We start from the raw sequence: 19627 nt of genomic DNA, 5'->3' as shown, positions 1-19627 counted from the left end.
TTCATTACGGAGCTCCTGTACTGGGCCAGGCTCCATTCTAGGCAGTGAGGACAAAGTCCCTGTTCTTATGGAGCAGAACTTCTAGAGCAAAGAAACAGATCATAAACGTTCAAACAAGGCACCTTCTAGTGTAAGGTTGGGAAGTGATACGACCTATGAATAAAATTACAGCAGGATAAAATGGGGACTATTTTAGAAAGGTGGTGAGGGAAGCCTTTCTGAGGAGGTGACCTTCAAGCCTAGAGCCGGGTATAGTGACAGAATACGTTATTGGGAGCTCCTGAGAAGGAGAATTCCTGGTGGAGGAGCAGCCATGAAGCCTGTGGTGTGGAGCAAGGTGGAGGGAGGTGGACAGGGGCCAGGTCATGTGGCCTTAGTAGCAAGCTCTGATCTCACCTGAGGAGCACGGGAGGCTGTGACAGCAGGTGGGGAGGGGACAGAGAGCATGCGCTCCTCAGGTGGGATCCCAGCTCTGCCGTGTTTCATGATGCAGGCCCGAGGCAAGTTATTGAACGTTCTGCGTCTCTGTTTCTCCATCTAGAAAAGGGAGATCCTAATAGCACCTAATTCCCAGCCTTGTTATAGCCGCGGTCTCCAGCCTTTTTGACACCAGGGACTGGTTTTGTGGAAGACAATTTTTCCACATAGCAGGGTTGGTGGGGGATGGTTTCGGAATGATTCCAGCGCATTCCATTTGTTGTGCACTTTATTTCTATGATCATTACATTTTAATATATAATGAAATAATTATACAATTCACCATAGTGTAGAATCAGTGGGAGACCTGAGCTTGTTTTCCTGCAAGTAGATGGTCCCCTCTGCGGGTGATAGGAGACGGTGACAGATCATCGGTCATTAGATCCTCATAAGGAGCGTGCAACCTAGATCCCACCCATACTCAGTTCACAATAGGGTTCTGGCTCCTGTGAGAATCTAATGCCGCCACTGGTCCCACAGGAGGCAGAGCTCAGGCGGTAATGTGAGCGATGGGGAGCTGCTGCATACAGATGACATCTACAGATGCCTAAATACAGATGAAGCTTCACCTGCTGCTTACCCTCTGCTGTGTGGCCTGGTTCGTAACAGGCCACAGACCCAGGGCCATGGCCTGGGGTTTGGGAACCCCTGGTTATAGGATTACCTGAGCTAAAATGAATACCTGCTTAGAACAGTACCTGGCACATGGCAAGTGTTCGGAATATGGCAACCATCTGATTAGGGTTCTTAAGATCTCTGACTGATGGGCAGAGTGTGTTGGAAGGAGCAAGGTAGAAACTAGATGAGGGAGGAGATTGGATTCAGGATGTGCTTTGAAAGTGGAGCCAGTGAGACTTGCTGAAGGGCCAGCTGGACTGTGTGAGGAAGAGGCTGCAGACAGGAGCCTCCTCCCAGCCCAAGCAGGGTGCCTTCCTGCCTGGGGACCTCTATGCTGGGTGGAAAGTCTTTGATTTAAAGAATAATAGTAATGCCCACTCACTGAGTACCTCTAATGTATAAGATATTTTTTTCTTTTTAATATCTCACAAGTAATAAACACGTTTTTCTCACTGGACAAAATTCAAACAATGCAAAAGTGTCCAGAGTAAAAGTACAAAGAGTAGAGAGAGGCCGGTCGTGGTGGCTTATGTCTGCAATCCCAGCACTTTGGGAGGCTGAGACAGGTGGATCAGGAGTTCAAGACCAGCCTGGCCAAATGGTGAAAACCCTTCTCTACTAAAAAAAGAAATACAAAAATTAGTTAGGCTTGGTGGTGCACACTTATAGTCCCAGCTACTTGGGAGGCTAAGGCGAGAGATTGCTTGAACCCTAGAGACAGAGGTTGCAGAGAGATAGCGCCACTACACTCCAGCCTGGGTGGCAAAGCCAGACTCTGTCTCAAAAAAAAAAGAGTAGAAAGAAAGCCTCCATTCACCTGGCAGCCCCTAATCCCACCCTCCCTCCTGTAGCTAGTGCTAAGGGCTTGGCATGGATCTTTCCAGATCTTTGTAATGCACAGTCTTCTGTGAATGTAGTCATTAATGGCTTCTCCCCGGTGGATTCCAGGCCTTTGGAATGGGGCTGGGGTGACACTCCCTACTCTGTCCTGGAGTCGCAGAATTCCTGCCCTGGAAACACCTGGCAAAGGGATTTTGTCTCCCTTTCCAGGCAATTTCGCTGCTCATCTGCTCCATTACCCTCACTCTTCTGTCTTTATGTCGTCTTAAAATACAGCATCTGGGCACAGTGGCTCATGACCACAATCCCAGCACTTTGAGAGGCCAAGGCAGGAAGATTGTGTGGGTCCAGGAGTTTAAGACACATCTGGGCAATATAGGGAGGCCCCAACTCAAAAAGAAAGAAAGAAAGGAAGGAAGAAAAGAAAGAAAGAAAGAGAAGAGAGAAAGAAAAAGAGAGAGAAAGAATGAGAGAAAGAAGGAAGGAATGAAGGAAAGAAGGAAGGAAGGGAGGGAGGGAGGAAGGAAGGATGGAAGGAAGGAAGGAAGGAAGGAAGGAAGGAAGGACTTTTCAGAACTAATTTAACTCATCCTCATTCAGTTTGATGAATACTACTGCAAACTGCCTTGGCCAGGCTGTGATGGTCATGGACAGCAGTGATGGGAACTAAAACCTGTGAAAAGGACATCAAGCAGTGGGGTATAATCAAGGACGAGGCTGTGGGCTGCTCGTAATTATGGCAGAAGTCCAGGGAGGGGTGAGGTATGTGTGGAACTCGCTCTGTCCACTCAGCAGCATGTTTATGAGACTTGTCAATGTCGCTCCAGTCTAGTTCATTCATTCATTTTAACAGCCATAGAAGTTACTCTTAACTAGCACTTCCTTTATATCAGGCACTGTTCTACCTCTGGCATATTAACTCATTCAGTCCTCACAACAACTCTTCTAGGTGAAAACTATTATTATCCCCATTTTACAGAGGAGGAAACTGAGTCACAGAAAATTTAAATAGCTTGCCTACAGTCATACAGATATCACCTGGTAAAACTAGAATTTGAACCCAGTCTGGCCACAGTCTATATTCTTATCCTTTAAATTGCCCTGCTTAACAATACAGTGTTAAGCGGTGCGGAGGCTGGGTCGGGGAGTCTCTCTGAGCAGGTGGAATTTGTGCACCGACCTGAAGCGGGTAAGGGAATAAGCCCAAGAATATCTTGGGGAGAGCATTCTATGCAGAAGCAAAAGTCCCATCGTCAGTTAGAAGCTGAAAAGGAACCAGAGCTAGGTCTCTGGTTTTTCTTCAAGTCTCTGTATTCCTATACCACAGTACAGTTAGCCATTTTATTGATGGATGTGACCAACTTCTTTGTTGTTACAAACTTCCTTGTTTGTGTCGCCCCTGCTCACGTGGAATGTATATCATTCTAGGGTATGGGTGTCATTAACTTTGTTTAATGCCTTTGATAAATTACAAAGCAGTTGTACCAATTTAATCACAAGCAGCAGATATGAGTTCTGATTTCCCCACGATGTCGCCGTCGAAAATCTTATGCCAATTGAATGAATTTGAAATTCTACTTCATCTACTGTATGTAATCTACCTATCCTGATTCCAGAGATGCTTAGTATCCCTGTGTACTTACTGACCACTAGACGTCTCCTCTTCTGTATCTTGCCTGCTCACCACCTTTCCCTGTTTTTTCCTACCTAGAAATATTCTTTATATATTCTGTACACTTACCATTCGCCAGTCATACACAATGCACCTGTCTTTGCCCACTCTGTTTCTTGTCTTTTATTTTGCTTTGATGTCTTTTGTTATTCACAAGATTTTAATTTTAATGCAGTCAAACCTTTTCCTCTTACAATTTGGGGTTTTTGTTTTGTTTTGTTTTTCTTTTTTTTTTTTGAGACTGCATCTCATTCTGTCACCCACGTTGGAGTGCAGTGGTACAATCATTGCTCACTGCAGCCTCAAACTCCCAGGCTCAAGTGATCCTCCTGCATCAGCCTCCTGAGTAGCTGGGACCACAGCTTATGCCACCATGCCCAGCTAATTTTTTTTTTTTTCAGACAGAGTCTCACTCCGTCACCAGGCGTCAGGCTGGAGTGCAATGGCGCAACCTCGGCTCACTGCAACCTCCGCCTCCCAGGTTCAAGCAAGTCTCCTGCCTCAGCCTCCCGAGTAGCTGGGACTACAGGTGCACGCCACCACGCCCAGCTAATTTTTTTGTATTTTTAGTAGAGACGGGGTTTCACCATGTTGGCTAGGATGGTCTTGATCTCTTGACCTCGTGATTCGCCCACCTTGGCCTCCCAAAGTGCTGGGATTACAGGCGTGAGCCACCAAGCCCGGCTAACCCAGCTAATTTTTAAAAAATTTTTTGTACAGTCAGGGTCTCACTATGTTGCCCAGGTTGGTCTTGAACTCCTGAGTTTAAGCAATCCTCCCTCCTCAGCCTCCCAAAGTGCAAGGGTTACACACGTAAATCACTGTGCATGGCCATTTTCTTATAATTTGTGTTTTAAAATATCCTTATTACAATGATTTCTTCTATGTTGTCTTTCAAAAGTTTTAAAATTTTCATATTTAGGTTAATTCTTCAGGAATTTACTTTGTTGATGGTTGAGGTAGAGATCTATTGTTTTGCCATGTGATAGCCTGTTAGAGGCTACCTCCACACTTACCTGAAATGCTGCTTCTGGAATATTCAAGTCTCTCTTCCATTCTGTTGGCTAATTTGTCTATTTCTGTTTTAATCATTATAGTCTTATAGTAAGGGGTTCATTACATATGACAAGCAGTCTCCTCCTCCTCTTCCTCCTCTTTTCTTCTTCAAATATTGCCTCCATTATGCTTGGCCCTTTCCCCGCCCCATGTGAAAAGCTCTGCCGGGATTTCAGCTGAAATTGCATCTTCCCATTTATAAATATAGTTGATCTTTCTATTCTGGTCTTTTTTTCCTTCAGGAAAGATTTTGTGTGTTTTATTAGATTTATTTCTCCCTTGTAGTTTTATTGCTATGGGAAATGGGACTTTTTTCCCATGGCATTTTCTTTTTTTCTTTATTTTTTTTTTTGTGAGACAGACTTTTGCTCTGTTGCCCGGGCTGGCATGCAGTGGTGTGATCTCGGCTCACTGCAACCTCCGCCTCCTGGTTTCAAGACATTCTCCAGTCTCAGTCTCCCGAGTAGCTGGGCTCACAGGCACCCACCACCACATCCAGCTGATTTTTGTATTTTTAACAGAGACAAGGTTTCACCATGTTGGTCAGGCTGGTTTCCAACTCCTCACCTTAAGCAATCCACCCACCTCGGCCTCCCAAAGTACTGGGATTACAGGTGTGAGCCACCGCACCCGGCTAGCATTTTCTGAGGCCCTTCTCAAGGCCATGCCCCTACTTTTGCAGCCAACTTGGGGCTTTTCTGTCCTGAGATTCTGTGTTTTGTTCCTGTGAAAGCTGAGGCAGCAGAGGATGCATCTCCTGGCATGTATGCCCAGTTCTGTGACCAGGCCAGTGCAGGGCACATGAAAATGTTTGTAAAAGCACTTAACACAGTGCTTGCTTTTCAGTAGAGATGTGGTAACCTTCATTAATCCATTCATTCACCTAGGAGGGGTGGTCTCCATGATTGCCACTGGGGGATCCAGAATTTCTAGTCTTGTCGGAAGTGGGGTTGGAAATGTGCCTCAAAGCTACGTTTGCATAATTTTGAAAAATAAAATGTTTTTTTTAATCAAAGAATACTGATTTGGCAGACTTAAAACCCCTACTCCCACTCAAGCTACTTCTTGGTACCTTTCTCCCCATAAAAAACTGCATGGTGAGCCAGTCTGTTCCTTCCTTCCTCCCTTCCTCCCTTCCTCCCTTCCTTCCAGTGTTAGTTGAGCATATACTAGGCCCTGCAGAGGATATGAAGATATAACACAAAATGAAATTCTGGTCTTGCTACAAGGTGCTTACAGTCCACTCAAACTTAAAGGCAGCTACCAAATGCTTATAATGAAAGAAAGTTCCAATTGAATAGGAATTATAAAGCATAGGAGTGCAGAGGGATGGAGAAAACACTTCCAAACATGGAAGACCTCATGGAAGTGGCATTTGAGCTAGTCAGTTCTTGACGTAGAAGTTGGACAGGTAGAGACAGGTTGGGCAGGAACGAAGGCTTCCAGCAAGGACATGGCATGACAACACGGCAAAGCCACACAGTGAGGAAACGTGATGCCTCCAGAGCATGGTAAACAGTGCAAGTCAACTGACATTGGGAGTTGAAGGATGTTGCCTTTCTTGTGGTCTGAGGGCCCCCTGCCATGTCTGCACTCCAGCTGGTCGGAAAGGGAAAAGGGAAGGGCACAGTGCATCCCTTTAGAGCAGGACTTGGAGGTGACACATTTCCTGTCAGCTACATCCCATGGATTGGAATTTAGTCACATGGTCACACCTGACTGCAAGAGAGCCTGGGAAATGTAGACTTTATTTTGGAAGGCCACGTGGCCAGCTAAAAACTGGAGGTTTAATTACTAAGAAAGAAGGGGAGAATGGATACTGGGGACAAACAGCAGTCTCTGTCACAATAACACAATCAATGACATGAGGACACTGGAGAAACTCTGCCCCTGCCTGAGACCAAGACCATGACTTCATAATCACAAAGCTGGCCAGGTTCAGTGGCTCGTGCTTATGAACCCAGAATTTTGGGAGGCTGGGACAGGAGAATTGCTTAAAGCCAAAAGTTTGAGGCCAGCCTTGGCAACAAAGTGAGACCCCCTTTCTACAAAAAATAAAATAATTAGCCAGGTGTGGTGGCTTATGCCTATAGTCCCAGCTACTCAGGAGGCTGAGGTGGGAGGATCACTTGAGCCCAGGAATTTGAGGCTGCAATGAACTATGATTGTGCCATTATGCTCCATGCTGGGTGACAGCGTGAGACTATGTCTGAAAACAAACAAACAAACAAATAATCACAAAGTCCAGTCCAGTTTGTTGTCTGGGAAAGGGCTCAGCTCCGGTTCACCAGCAGCTGCCCTCCTGGCAGTGGGGGGCCTGGGCAGGACTGAATGCCTCAGTCCTGCAGTGGGGGGCCTGGGCAGTGCACCATGGCACCTACTGTGTCTCTTGCCTAGAATGACCCTCTGCTCTCCTTTCAGAGAGAAAACCTCCGCCCCAGATACCATCCCATTTTACCACACTCCATCTCTCTTTTCCATGCTGTCTGGTTTGCCTGTAAAATCTCCACCCATTCTAGCACTTGATCTTGTACAGTCTTGACTGTTTCAGATGTGGTGTCTCATTTCATCAACTAGGTTGGTTGAGCCCATCTGAGATCTTGTGGGTCCTATGGCTCCCACAAACTGCTCAGAAAACAAGAGCCCCTTAATAAACTCCTAGTGTTTGCTGGCTATTGGCCAACGTGACACTGAATGTGTCTTTGCAATTTGTATTTTGGAGTTTCCCTGGCTCTTGGATAATTTTCTGTAGTTGTGGATATGAGATATAAGGTTCGAATGTGACAGTGTCAAGGTCATAAGTCCAACTCCCTCATTTTACAGATAATTGTATTTAGACCCTGGGGGAGAAAGTGACTAGTTGGAAGCGGACCTCACTTAGGTCAATGGTTTCCCAACTGTGTTCCAGGGATCCTCAGGGTTCTGCAGACAGGGAGGGAAAGCAGGGGACGGACACATCTGAAGCCCTGGCTGCACTAATACAGCCCTGCTGTTGTCCCTCTTATACACGGGGGATCTTTCTAAAATTTTATTTAAAGGAAATCTTTCAGTAATTTTTTTTTAAATTTTGAGAATCACTGTTTGAGCCCAGTTCCTTCAAGGTGCAGACAAGGAGGTTGAAGATCAGATTTTGGCTGAATTGTGGTGATAAAATAGATCATGCATCCGCTCATTCATTTTAGGTCCTGGGGATCCAGCAGTGAACAAAGCAGTGGATGTCCACCCTCATGAAGCTGACATTCTCTTGGTGAAATTACACCATAGAAAATCGAGCATATACAAAAAGGTCAGCATGTGTACTCAAAGGAGAAGATGAAGCAGGGGAAGGATGAGAGAATGACGAAAGAGCACAGTTTTGGGTGGGCTGGCCAGGGAAGGCCCCTGTGAGGTGGATGAAGCTAGGGAGGGAGCCACGTGCACTGAGGGAAGAGCGTTCCAGGCTGAGGGGTCTGCAGGTTTACTTGCCCCTCCCCTCACCCTCTGCAAACATGCTTGTGTTCTCAGAAAGGGAGGTGGCTGGTCCTTCCAGACAGGAAACAGGTTTCAAAGGGACCTTGCAAAACACACCCAAGGTCCAGAGGAGCCATGTGTTTTGCCCCCTGCCCTGCAAATGTGTGCACAACAGGACCCAGCACAACTCCTCCCGTGTAGACAGAGCACTGAAGTGTTTTGATCGGCCTCCCACACCCAGGCCAGTGCTACCTTAGGCAGCTCCTGCCCTCCCAGTAACTGAAATTCTCCTGGGCCGCTGGAGCTGAGGCTGGCTGAAGTTATTGTCATTGACAGGTGGCTCAAGGTGTATTCTGGTTCCCTGGGGCTGGCACTGGGGAGTCAAGCCTTCTTCTGTGAGAACCTTGCTTTAGGAACTACTTTTCTTGGTCACTCATGCATCTATCTTTGTCACTCAGTTGAGGACTGAGACATGGCCAGGATTGGTGGAGAACACAGTTCCCAGGAAGGAGGAGGGCTGGGGCTGGACTTCCAACTCTGCCCCCAAGTGCTGTGGGTTCTTGGCTGGCCAGGGACCCGTCTCGTCCTTGGTTTTGCCATCTGTAACTTGGGTAATTGGAAGCGCATCCCTTGGATACTATGGTGAAAGACAAAAGAAGTCATGGATGCATTCCTGGCCCAGTGCTTGGCAAGTATTAGTCACAAAATAAGTCTTTGAAGAATGAATTTTGAATGAATGCATGAATATATGAAAAGTATCTTGAAATAGAAAGGCATAGATAAAGCAGCACTTTCCAAACTCAAGAATGTCCCAGAGAATGAATTAAACCTTATTAAAACAAAGATGACTGGAATCCAGCCTGATCTGATCCATGTTTTTCACAGTAATTGTGAGCTCCTTGGCACAAGGACTTGGTTTTTCTGCGGGAATTCTGTGGCCCCGGCAGTGGAAGGACCCATCTCAGCTAATCTGCATTGGCCCTGGCCAAATACCCTAGGATTATCGCCGACTTGGGAGCACTTTTCATGTTAATTACTCTGTAGGTTGTATCAATTCAAGCTCTAAACCACATGTAATACAGATTTGGGTCTTCCATTTTTATGGGAGACTGTGTTTTTTCACCCAGATTCCTGGGCAGACACAATCCACTGGCACCTTGTAATGGTCCAGCAGCCTTTGGAGGGTCCTGGCTTTACGCAGAGGTCTCAGTTCACCCAGCCCAAGAACGTAGTCCCCGTCCCTGCCAGTTTCTGGTCTGATAACAGTCTCCGCAGTGACCACATCATCAGCTTTCCTTCTTAGGCCACTGGCTTTCAGTTCCCTCTTTGTTTCTTCCTTTCTTTCTTGTGAGTTCAACCATATCGTAGAACTTTGTTTTATATTTGATTTAATATTGGACTTTGTGTTGTTGTTGTTGTTTGAGACAGGGTCTCTCTCTATCACCCAGACTGGAGTGCAAGGGCACCATCATAGCTCACTGTAACCTCAAATTCCTGGGCTCCAGCGATCCTCCTGCCTCAGCCTTCTGAGTAGTTGGGACTATAAGCACATGCTACCATGTCTGGCTAATTTTTTAATGTTTTTGTAGAGATGGGGTCTCACTATGTGACCCACACTGGTCTTGAACTCCTGGCCTTAGTCAATCGGCCTGCCTTTGCCTCCGACAGTGCTGGAATTACATGACACCTGATCTGTTGTTTCTGAAGCTGGAGAGGTTCCTCTTTCGCTCAGCCAGCTGTACTACTGGAGCTAGAAGTCTCTCCACTGTTCCTTAAAACATAAATGAGAACCTCCATTTTTTTCCTGTTGCAGGTGTGTGGGTGAGTGTGAGTAAGTGTGTACGTGTATGTGTTGCATATACATACAATCCAGATGTAACTTGAATTTCAGTCCTGGTTGCTGGGTACACTTTCAGAATCAAAATGTCTTCATCAAAAATTACTCTCAAAACTCATTATCTGAGATGGCAGTGCTTTCTGTAAAAAGGTATTCTGCTCAAATTCACAACCTAGTGCCATTCGAATAATGGCTGTTTACCAAGCACTTCGAACGTGTCAGGTCCCGTGCTAAGTGCTTCATATGCACCATTTACTCTAATCCCCTCACAACCCTATGAAGCAGATACTATATTTATACTCACTTTACAAACAAGGAAACAGGGATTTCAAGAGATTAGATAATTTTCCCAGGTTTAGACCACAGAGCCAAGACTGGGATTTCTCTAAATGTCTATATTCTACATCCTCTCTAATCATTATTTCAGAAATTGCTTTGCAAGCAGCATGACAGCTTTCTTGTTAATCTCCAGGGGTCAAGCAATTATTTATACATTGGTTAAGAAAGTGAGATCCGGCCAGGCACGGTGGCTCATGCCTGAAATCCCAGCATTTTGGGAGGCCGAGGCAAGTGGATCACCTGAGGTCAGGAGTTTGAGACTAGTCTGGCCAACATGGTGAAACCTGTCTCTACTAAAAATACAAAAAATTAGCCTGGCATGGTGGCAGGCACTTGTAATTCTAGCTATTCGGTTGGGCTGGAGCAGGAAAATCACTGGAACCCGGGAGGTGGGGAGGTTGCATTGAGCTTAGATTGTGCCATTGCACTCCAGCCTGGGCAATAAAAGTGAAACTCTGTCTCCAAAATAAAAAAAAAGAAAGAAAGTGAGATCAAATGGCATGACAAATACAAAAATTATACAATATTGTAGAAATGGTGTCATTGTGTGGTTGCTGTAACTCCCACTACCATGTTGGAATTAGTATCTTCCATCTCACTCAGAGGAATATGCTTTACATGTTTAAACCTCTCCACCCAAATGGATAAAGATTTATTTTCCCCAGACAATCCCTTGGACTTTTAAGTAGAAGAACATTGAATGGAAGATCTGGTAAAGCTCTGAATGTGCTCATTACGCAGCAGAAACATTTATTTGGAAAGCAACTCACGGAGGTGATAAACGTGAATCCATTCCCCTGGTACCAGCAGGTGCTAACTGAGCCCCTGTGAGTGCCAGGCGCTGTCTCTCTAACAGCCTTGCTTGATCTGTGTTTTTAAAAACTTTAATAATAAACTTTTTATTTTGGAAGAATGTCAGATTCCCAGAAAAGTTGTTAAAATAGTACAGATAATTCTGCATATCCTTCATCCAGTTTCCCCTAATTTAACATCTTACATAACCATGGTCCATTTGCCAACACTGAGACATCAATATTGGTACATTCCTATTAACGATACTGCAGACTTATTAGAATCTCACCAGTTTTTCTACTAATGTCTCTTTCTGTCCCAGAATCCAATCCAGGATTCCACCCTGCATTTGGTGGATCCATTTTTAAAACAACTCACTTAGACGGTATTAAAATAGCATTGTTTTCTTTGCTTCACTTTGGGCTCAAATTCAGGAAAGACACTTGAGCTCTTTTTCCAATTCTAGGGAGAAGGCAGGCAAACAAATGGTAAATAAACCTCCAGACTTTTTTGGTTCTTCTGAGTTAGGCGTTCACCCATGAATCCTGTGGGTAACCCAACTCTGTCCTCATGAAATCACCACGTAAGGAAGAATTTCCTCAGCTGGGCATGGTGGCACACCTGTGGCCCCAGCTACTCAGGAGGCTGAGGCGGGAGGATCACTTGAGCCCAGGAGTTCAAGTCCAGCCTGGGCAATGTAGTGAGACCCTGTCTCTAAAGAAATTAAGAAAGAAAAAACAAAAAAAGAATCTCCTCCTATGCCCTAACTCAGAGTTTAGTATGCATCCCTGTGGGAGCACAGGTTAGAAGCAGGCTTGATAAAGCACACTGCCTGTGATTTACCTCATTGGACCTGAAGACCAGCTGAGTCTTAAGGCTAGGGGGTTCACAGCTGTGACATCCTCCTAGTGTCCCCTTGGTAGTTAGCGCAAGGAGAATCTGTAGGGTAGGATAGGCCACAGCCTAGATGGGGGGCAGTATTAATTTCTACCTTGGAGCAGGACCCCAAAAGGACTTCTGGGTCCACCAAAGAAAAGAGACAGAAAAGAGCAGGGGCAATAGCCCTGAATACATGATCATTTCCAGAGAACTTTCTGGATGCATTTCCTCTGCCTGTTTCACCTCAGGGTGATCGGTAAGAACCTGCAGTGGGATGTCGGAGGTTGTGTCTGGTTTCCAGGGGGAAAAGCTCATCGTGGGGTGAGGGCTGAAGCCCCAGGCCCTCTACCTGGGGGCAGTCAAAGAGGCCTGTGGATACCTTGCTAGGAGCACAGGTGATGGACCAGTGGAAGACACTTCTGTTTCCATGACAACTGGCTATAATGCAGTCTGAACTTTTAAATCTTTAGTAAACTCTTTGGGTTAGAAGAAGGTCTATGTGGAGAATTGTTATTATCCATTAAAAACGTTGCTTGGTTTGGTTTGAAGTGCTAAATAGGTCAGAGTTGTTTTGCTGTTGGCAAAAGCCTATAATGCATTCAGAACAGAGCAGGAAAACATGAGTCTTCACATACATTCTAGTTCTATTTCTGCAAACAAAAACTGTGTGGCCTGGGTCCTAGGGTGTGTCCTTCCTTTATCCATCCATCCATCCAACCATCCATCCATCCATCCATCCATCCAACCATCCATCCGGCTGATATTTATTGAGCCTCACCTTTTTCCTGGGCAGGATTTCTTACCTGTAAAATGTGAGAATTCATTGGGACTCATATTTCTGACCTAGGATCCCAATCTTAGGAGTTTCAGGGCAGTGTTTTGGGGGCTACCTTCCTAAGGTGGGTGAGGAGATGGGACAGGGTCTCAGAACAGCTTCAACCCAGAACAGCCATGTTTTTAGCTGTTTTTATATGTTGGGTTTCCACTTAAGATTTCTTTTTAACAAAGGCTCCCTGACTGAAAACTCACTACCCCAGAGGGTCTCTGTAAACCTTCCAGTAGTGACACTGTAGCTTCAAGCCAAATTGTTTTTCAATCAATGCCCCTGCAGTGTAGGGCATAGAAATATAATGGTAAATAAACCAGGATCACTGTTCCTCAGAGGCTGGCTGTCACCGTGAGGATAAACTGAGATGATAGGTGGGAAAGCCTGCTTAGGGAAACGACTGTTGTTAAGATGATACCAATTATCATTATTACATGGGGGTCGGGTAGTCAAGATAAACCCACAGGAAAATGCAGATTACATTCAGTCTGCAATTAGGGACCAGATAGGAGCAGCCAACTCTCAGTGCTTTATGTAGGGATTCTGAGCATTCGTCGGCGCCCCGCCCCCCGGGGGCTGTTGCGCCCCCTGCTTCCCGCAGGGGTCCACCGCGCATGCTGCTCCGGGAGCAGGGCCCGCGGCGGCGGCGCCTCGCGGTGATTGGTTGAATCCGAGGTTGTTGCTAGGCTACCAGTGCGCCCTGAGCCTGGGGCCCCACAGTCCCATCCTCCGTGGCAGATCCATCCCTCACTGTAGACCTAATTCTGGCACCCTTTGAACGGCATCCTTAGCAGCTTAAATTATCAGCCCCAATTGCCGTCTTTCTAGGATTTTTCATTTAGCAAGAGGCCATGTGAAGTTGGGGAAGAGAAGCCCTCTGTTTTTATCCTCTGGGTCATCATAGCGACTTCTCTCACTGGGCCTCAGTATCCCCCTTCAGTTTCTGGAGTTCATTCATTTATCCATTATTCATGCCTGTGTGCATATTTCTTAAGTGCCGACCGTATTCCAGGCACTATATTGAGTGCTAGGGACAAAAGAATGAACAAGACAGAGACAATCCTTGCCCTCGTGAAGAGGGGCGCATTATCCACCTAAACAAAATAAATGCATGTCCAATTATCCCTTTCCTTCCTTTGATGCTTTTTCTAGCCCTTCTTTCCCCCTACTATACCTGCAGGGTCTCCCAAGTTGGCAAGAGAGGGAGTGTGCTCCCAGTCAGGCCTACGTGACTCTGAAACTGGAGTGCACCTTCTCACTCCACACTTGTATTTTGCTCTTTTGATTCCACACATGAGCCTGACCACGTCTTAATAAGAATGTGGGCAGGGCTCACTGTCCCCTGTTCAGATGAGCAGGCTGAGAGTCCGAAACATCAAAACACCTTGTCACATAAGGAATTATTGTCATACCCAATATTTGAGCATTTACTATGTGCAGGCACTTTAAAAGCTATCTGCCTCATCATAATCCAGTAAGGTAGGCATTCTTATACTCATTTTACAGGCAGCAAAGTTGAGGATGAAAAATGTTATTTAAGTGACCGGTGGTATATAGATAGCCTGTGGTGAAGCTGGGACTTAAACCAAATCTGCCTGGCTCCAAAGCCTAAGCTGTTTCCAAGAAATGGATGTGGTTACAGAAAGACTCTCTTATCAGCTGGACACAGTGGCTCCTGCCCATAATCCCAGCACTTTGGGAGGCTGAAGTGGGAGGATTGCTTGAGCCCAGGAGTTTGAGACCAGCCTGGGTAATACAGTGAGACCCTGTTTCTACAAAATAAATTAAAAGAAAAAATAGCCGGTATGGTCGCACACACCTGTAGTTGCAGCTACTCAGGAGGCTGAGGTGAGAGGATCCTTTGAGAAGTTCAATGCTACAGTGAGCTGTGATGGTGCCACTGCACTCCAGCCTAAGCAACAGAGTGAGACCCTGTCTCTAAAAATAATTTAAATTAAATTAAAAAAGAAAGATCTCTGAGTGGCTGGAAATTGGAAATACAGCTTCCAAGTGCCCTTCAAAAATCTTCCAGTCTCAACATCTTTTTACATTTTATATTTTAGAGGCAGGGTTCCACTCTGTCATCCAGGCTGGAGTGCAGTGGTGTGATCATGGCTCACTGCAGCCTCGACCTCCCAGACTCAAGTGATCCTCCCACCTCAACCTCCTGAGTAGCTGAGACTACAGTGGCATGCCCCTATGCTTGCTTAATTTTTGAATATTTTTTCCTGTAGAGACAGGTGTCTTGTTACATTGCCAGAGCTGGTCTCAAACTCCTGGGCTCAAGCAATCATCCATCTCAGCCTGTATATGGCTGGGATTATAGGCATGAACCACCACACACACCCAGCATTGACCCAGCATCTTATTTACTTATTTTTCTTGGCACATGAGGCTCATAAAACTTGATGAGCTGACCACAATAATCAATATTGTTACTTTGTTTTCTGTCCATCTCTCTGGGATGATCTTGCTTTAAGCTTTTATTGGGTAATTAAGTAAAGTAGCTCCCCCTTGGGGGCATCTCCATTGCTCTCAGGTTTTTATATTTCTTTGTTTACACACTGAACAAACACTCATCACCCACCAAGTGTTGTGGGAAGCTTGATGGACACAGAGTATGGCCCATCTCTGCCCTGGAGGAATTTCCAGCCCTCAGGGGAGGTTTCTGAAGAGCCTTCTATAGGCAAAGCTCAGTGGTAGGCTATTGTGAGAGGAGGAGGAGAACCAGATATGCCCTAAGAGAATCCCCTCCTCTGAGCAGAAGTGGATGTGTCTAGGGTGGGGTGGGGGCTGGAAGCAGCCAACCTTGAGTATCCTGATCAGGACATAGTGGGTCTGCGGTGCTGCTTCTAATAACCTTGCTACGGTTAGTGTGGGACTCTGTGTCTCAGAGCCTGGCAGCCTGCAGCTCGGAAGGAGGACTTTAAATGAGAGAAGGTGCTGGAAAATATGGTAATACATAAAGAAATAAGCTAAATTTATCCCCTCTCTCAGCACCCAGCAATTGCTGTGCTTAACACTTAACTTTCTACCAGCATAGATTTGTTTAACCGGAAGATTAGTTGCTGGGAGAGAGAGAAAGGAGAGAGATAGACAGAGACAAAGAGAGACACAGAGAAAGACAGAGACTTTGAAGACAGACAGAAACACACACACACACACACACACATACACACACACACACACACCCCTGGAGAGAACTAAGAAGATGCAGAGATAACAGCATCCTTTGGTGTGTGGCTTCAGCCAGCAGCAGAACTAGATTCAGAGACACAGACAACCTCCTGCCCTCTTCCTCCCAGGCTACATGGCTGGCTAGAGCATTGCTAATTTCCAGACAGCACCATTTTCCGATGTGAGTACTTTGGGATGTCGACACTGTTTCCATTATCTTGTCCACTGCTTTGTTCCTGTTGCCCGCCCCCACCCATGAATAGGTGAGAGTTGAGTAGATGCATAATATACTAAAGCCGCAATTAAAGTAAGCATTATAAGACTTTAAATATGTGTGCCTTTGACCTAGCATTCTCACTTGTAGGAATTTATCCTAAGGAAAATAAGAATATGGACAAAGAAGCTAGCATGAGATTGCTCATTGCATCATTATTCAGAAAAGCAATGAAACAAATGAAATAGCCAACCACTCTTGGTTTCAACAGCTTTCCATACTGCTTTTAAAATTAGCTTATAGGCTGGATTCAGCGGTTTGTGCCTGTAATCCCAGCACTTTGGAAGACCAGAGTGGGAGAATTGCTTGGGACCAGGAGTTCAAGACCAGCCTGGGCAACATAACGAGATCCTATTATTACAAAAATAAAAAAATTAGCTGGGTGTGGTGGCACACACCTATAGTTCCAGCTAAGGCAAGAGGATTGCTTGAGTCAGGCGTTCCAGGGTGCAGTGATCTATGATGGCATCACTGCACTCCAGCCTGGGTGACAGAACAAAACTCTATTTGAAAAAATAAATTAGGTAATAAGTGGATATTTGTTGACCTGGAAAAGCATTCACAATATATTATGTGAAAGAAGAAAGTTACAGCCTGGCGTGGTGGCTCATGCCTGTAATCCCTACACTTAGGGAGGCCGAGGTGGGCAAATCACAAGGTCAGGAGATGGAGAACATCCTGGCTAACACCGTGAAACCCCATCTCTACTAAAAATACAAAAAAAAAAAAAAAAAAAAATTAGCCAGGAGTGGTGGCACCAGCCTGTAGTCCCAGCTTGGGACTGAGGCAGGAGAATCGCTTGAACTGGGGAGGCGGAGATTGTGATGAGCTGAGATCAAGCCACTGCACTCCAGCCTGGGTGACAGAGCCAGACTCCGTCTCAAAAAAAGAAAGAAAGAAAGAAAGGAAAGGAAACAAGTTACAAATAGTTTATACTGTATGACCCCTAATTGTGAATAAAAATAAAATATGTAGTTTAAGAAGACAGACCAAATGTTAGTCTCTAGGAGGAGGGACTCCGAGACATTTTAATTTTTTTCTTTCTGCTTATCTGCATTTTTAAGTTTTTTTTACAATGAGCATGTCTGATTTTTTGTGATAAGAACAAATTTCCAGCCAGTGTGGTGGCTCATACCTGTAATCCCGGCACTTTGGGAGGTGGGTGGATCACCTGAGCTCATGAATTCAAGACCAGCCTGACCAACATAGTGAAACCCCATCTCTACTAAAAAAAAAAAAAAATTAGTTGGGTGTGGTGGTGCAAGTCTGTAATCCCAGCTACTTGGGCAGCTGAGACAGAAGAATCGCTTGAACTCAGGATGAGGAGGTTGTGGTGAGCTGAGATGGTGCCACTGCACACCAGCCTGGGCAAGAAGAGTGAAATTCCATCTCAAAAAAAAAAAGAACAAATTTCCTTGCTTCCCTCCCAGGAGTGGCTCCTGCTGGGAGATCAGACTTCCTGGCTCCCAGGCATCGTGAGAAGAGCCATTAACCCTTGCCAGGTGTTAAGCTGCTCATTAAGAATTCCCTGTCCCAGCTTGACTCCCCATCCCAACTGGTCTTATGGGCGAGACCTCACTGACCCAACACCTTGGTATCCAAATGAGCAGTTGCTGCATCACCTGAGAGTGGGTTAGCCCCTGCCCTCCCTTGAGGGCAAACACTGTTTACCACTGTTGGCACATGGTAAGACTAGCCTCGCTAAAACTGTAGGGCCTTTCCACCTCCCAGGAGCACCCTCCCCTGTAGGAGGGTGACAGCTATGATGCTTCATTGCTGAGGGCGGTCCCTACTACACATAGGCAGGTATGATTTTGAAGGTTGGCAAGAAAAGGCTGTCCCCATGGCAACCCGGGCTTGCTCAGCCTTTTCATTCCTGAGATCAGTCCAACCCCCAGGGAAAGAAGGTGGGGTTTGGAGTCAGAAAAATCACTGCCTGGCTGTCTGACCTCAGGCAAGACACTTAGCTTTTCTCTGTGTCAGTGTCTGCATCTGTAAAATGGTGCTGAAGCTTCTTATCTTACTCACCTCCAGGACTGGGGTGGAATAATCTGTAAATTGTAAAACACAAGAGGAGTAAGGCATCCCTAATTTTGGCTTGTCCCCAAATTGCCATGTGACTTTGGGAAAATCACTTGACCTCTACGTGTCTCATCTGCTCTATTTATAAATAGGCAAGTAAGGCACACTGGTTACTTCGCAGATATATTGCAAGGTGCCTGTGAGAATCCCAGAATCTCAAAGTTGGAAGGAATCTTAGCCCTTACCACTCATGCAGGAATCTTTTTGATAAACTCTCTGACAGAGGTACTTGTCCAGCCTCTGCCTGGTTACCTGTTGTGGCAGAAAACTCATTACCACACAGCTTCCCACGTAGCCATTGCTACATGACACTAACTATAAGAAAGTTCTTTCGTGCCGGGTGCGGTGGCTCACACCTGTAATCCCAGCACATTGGGAGGCCGAGGCGGGGGGATCACGAGGTCAAGAGATCGAGACCATCCTGGTCAACAAGGTGAAACCCTGTTTCTACTAAAAATACAAAAATTAGCTGGGCATGGTGGTGCGTGCCTGTAATCCCAGCTACTCGGGAGGCTGAGGCAGGAGAATTGCCTGAACCCAGGAGGCGGAGGTTGCGGTGAGCCGAGATCGCGCCATTGCACTGCAGCCTGGGTAACAAGAGTGAAACTCAGCCTCAGAAAAAAAAAAAAAAAAGTTCTTTCATACAGCATATTATAGTATATTTTACAATTAAACGTGTGTTTCAAAAAGTTAGCAATCCTTTTCAGAGCTATTTTCCCTCCTGATTTTCCCAGAGACTTGCACAGGGTAGAGATGAGCAGTGGTCAGCAAAAAGCAGGTGTGGGCTCAGCTCTTGGCTTAGTGTGTTAGAAGGAGCCCAGGCTCTAGGGTCACACATCCTAGGTTAAAATGTTACTTTATCCACTTACCAACTGCCTGACGAAAGTTATATTACCTATCTGAGCCTCAGTGTCCTGATCAGTAAAAGGGAGACAGAAATACCTATCTCCCAGTATTGTCGTGGGAATTAAGTGAGTTAGCACTTCTTATTAAACTTACAACCCAGACAGACTTACCTGGTGGAATTTTCGGGACTTGGGGTGAGGAAGGTTACATCCTCCCCTGCCACCCCCTGAATAGCACATCTGCCCACTGAGCACATGGCACAGGCCAGTCTTACATACTCCATGTCTCAGGCCCGTCTCCCTCTCAGACCTGGACCAAGGCCATAAAGGAAAGATGATGCAATGGTTTCAAGACAAAGTTCACCTCCTCCTCGTGATTCACCAGCACCCCCTCCCTGCCCGCAGACTCAGTGGGCACTAAGCGAGTATCCCAGGGCGTCACTTGGGAACAACTTCCAACTGC

The 19627-nt window shown here is 45.9% G+C and overlaps 1 protein-coding gene across 2 annotated transcripts in view; it reads left to right on the top strand.

Annotated features, from left to right (window-relative positions):
• PNPLA1 (patatin like phospholipase domain containing 1) overlaps positions 1 to 19627 on the top strand; it is a 43066-nt gene that overhangs the window by 1363 nt on the left and 22076 nt on the right. The window lies entirely within an intron of this gene.

Source organism: Aotus nancymaae, unplaced genomic scaffold, assembly GCF_030222135.1.
Source record: "Aotus nancymaae isolate 86718 unplaced genomic scaffold, 86718_ANA_hifiasm-v0.15.2.pri h1tg000040l, whole genome shotgun sequence".
In the NCBI taxonomy this organism is placed as follows: Eukaryota; Metazoa; Chordata; class Mammalia; order Primates; family Aotidae; genus Aotus; species Aotus nancymaae.
Note: the sequence above shows the minus strand (reverse complement) of the source record. Positions and strands in the feature narration are given on the sequence as shown.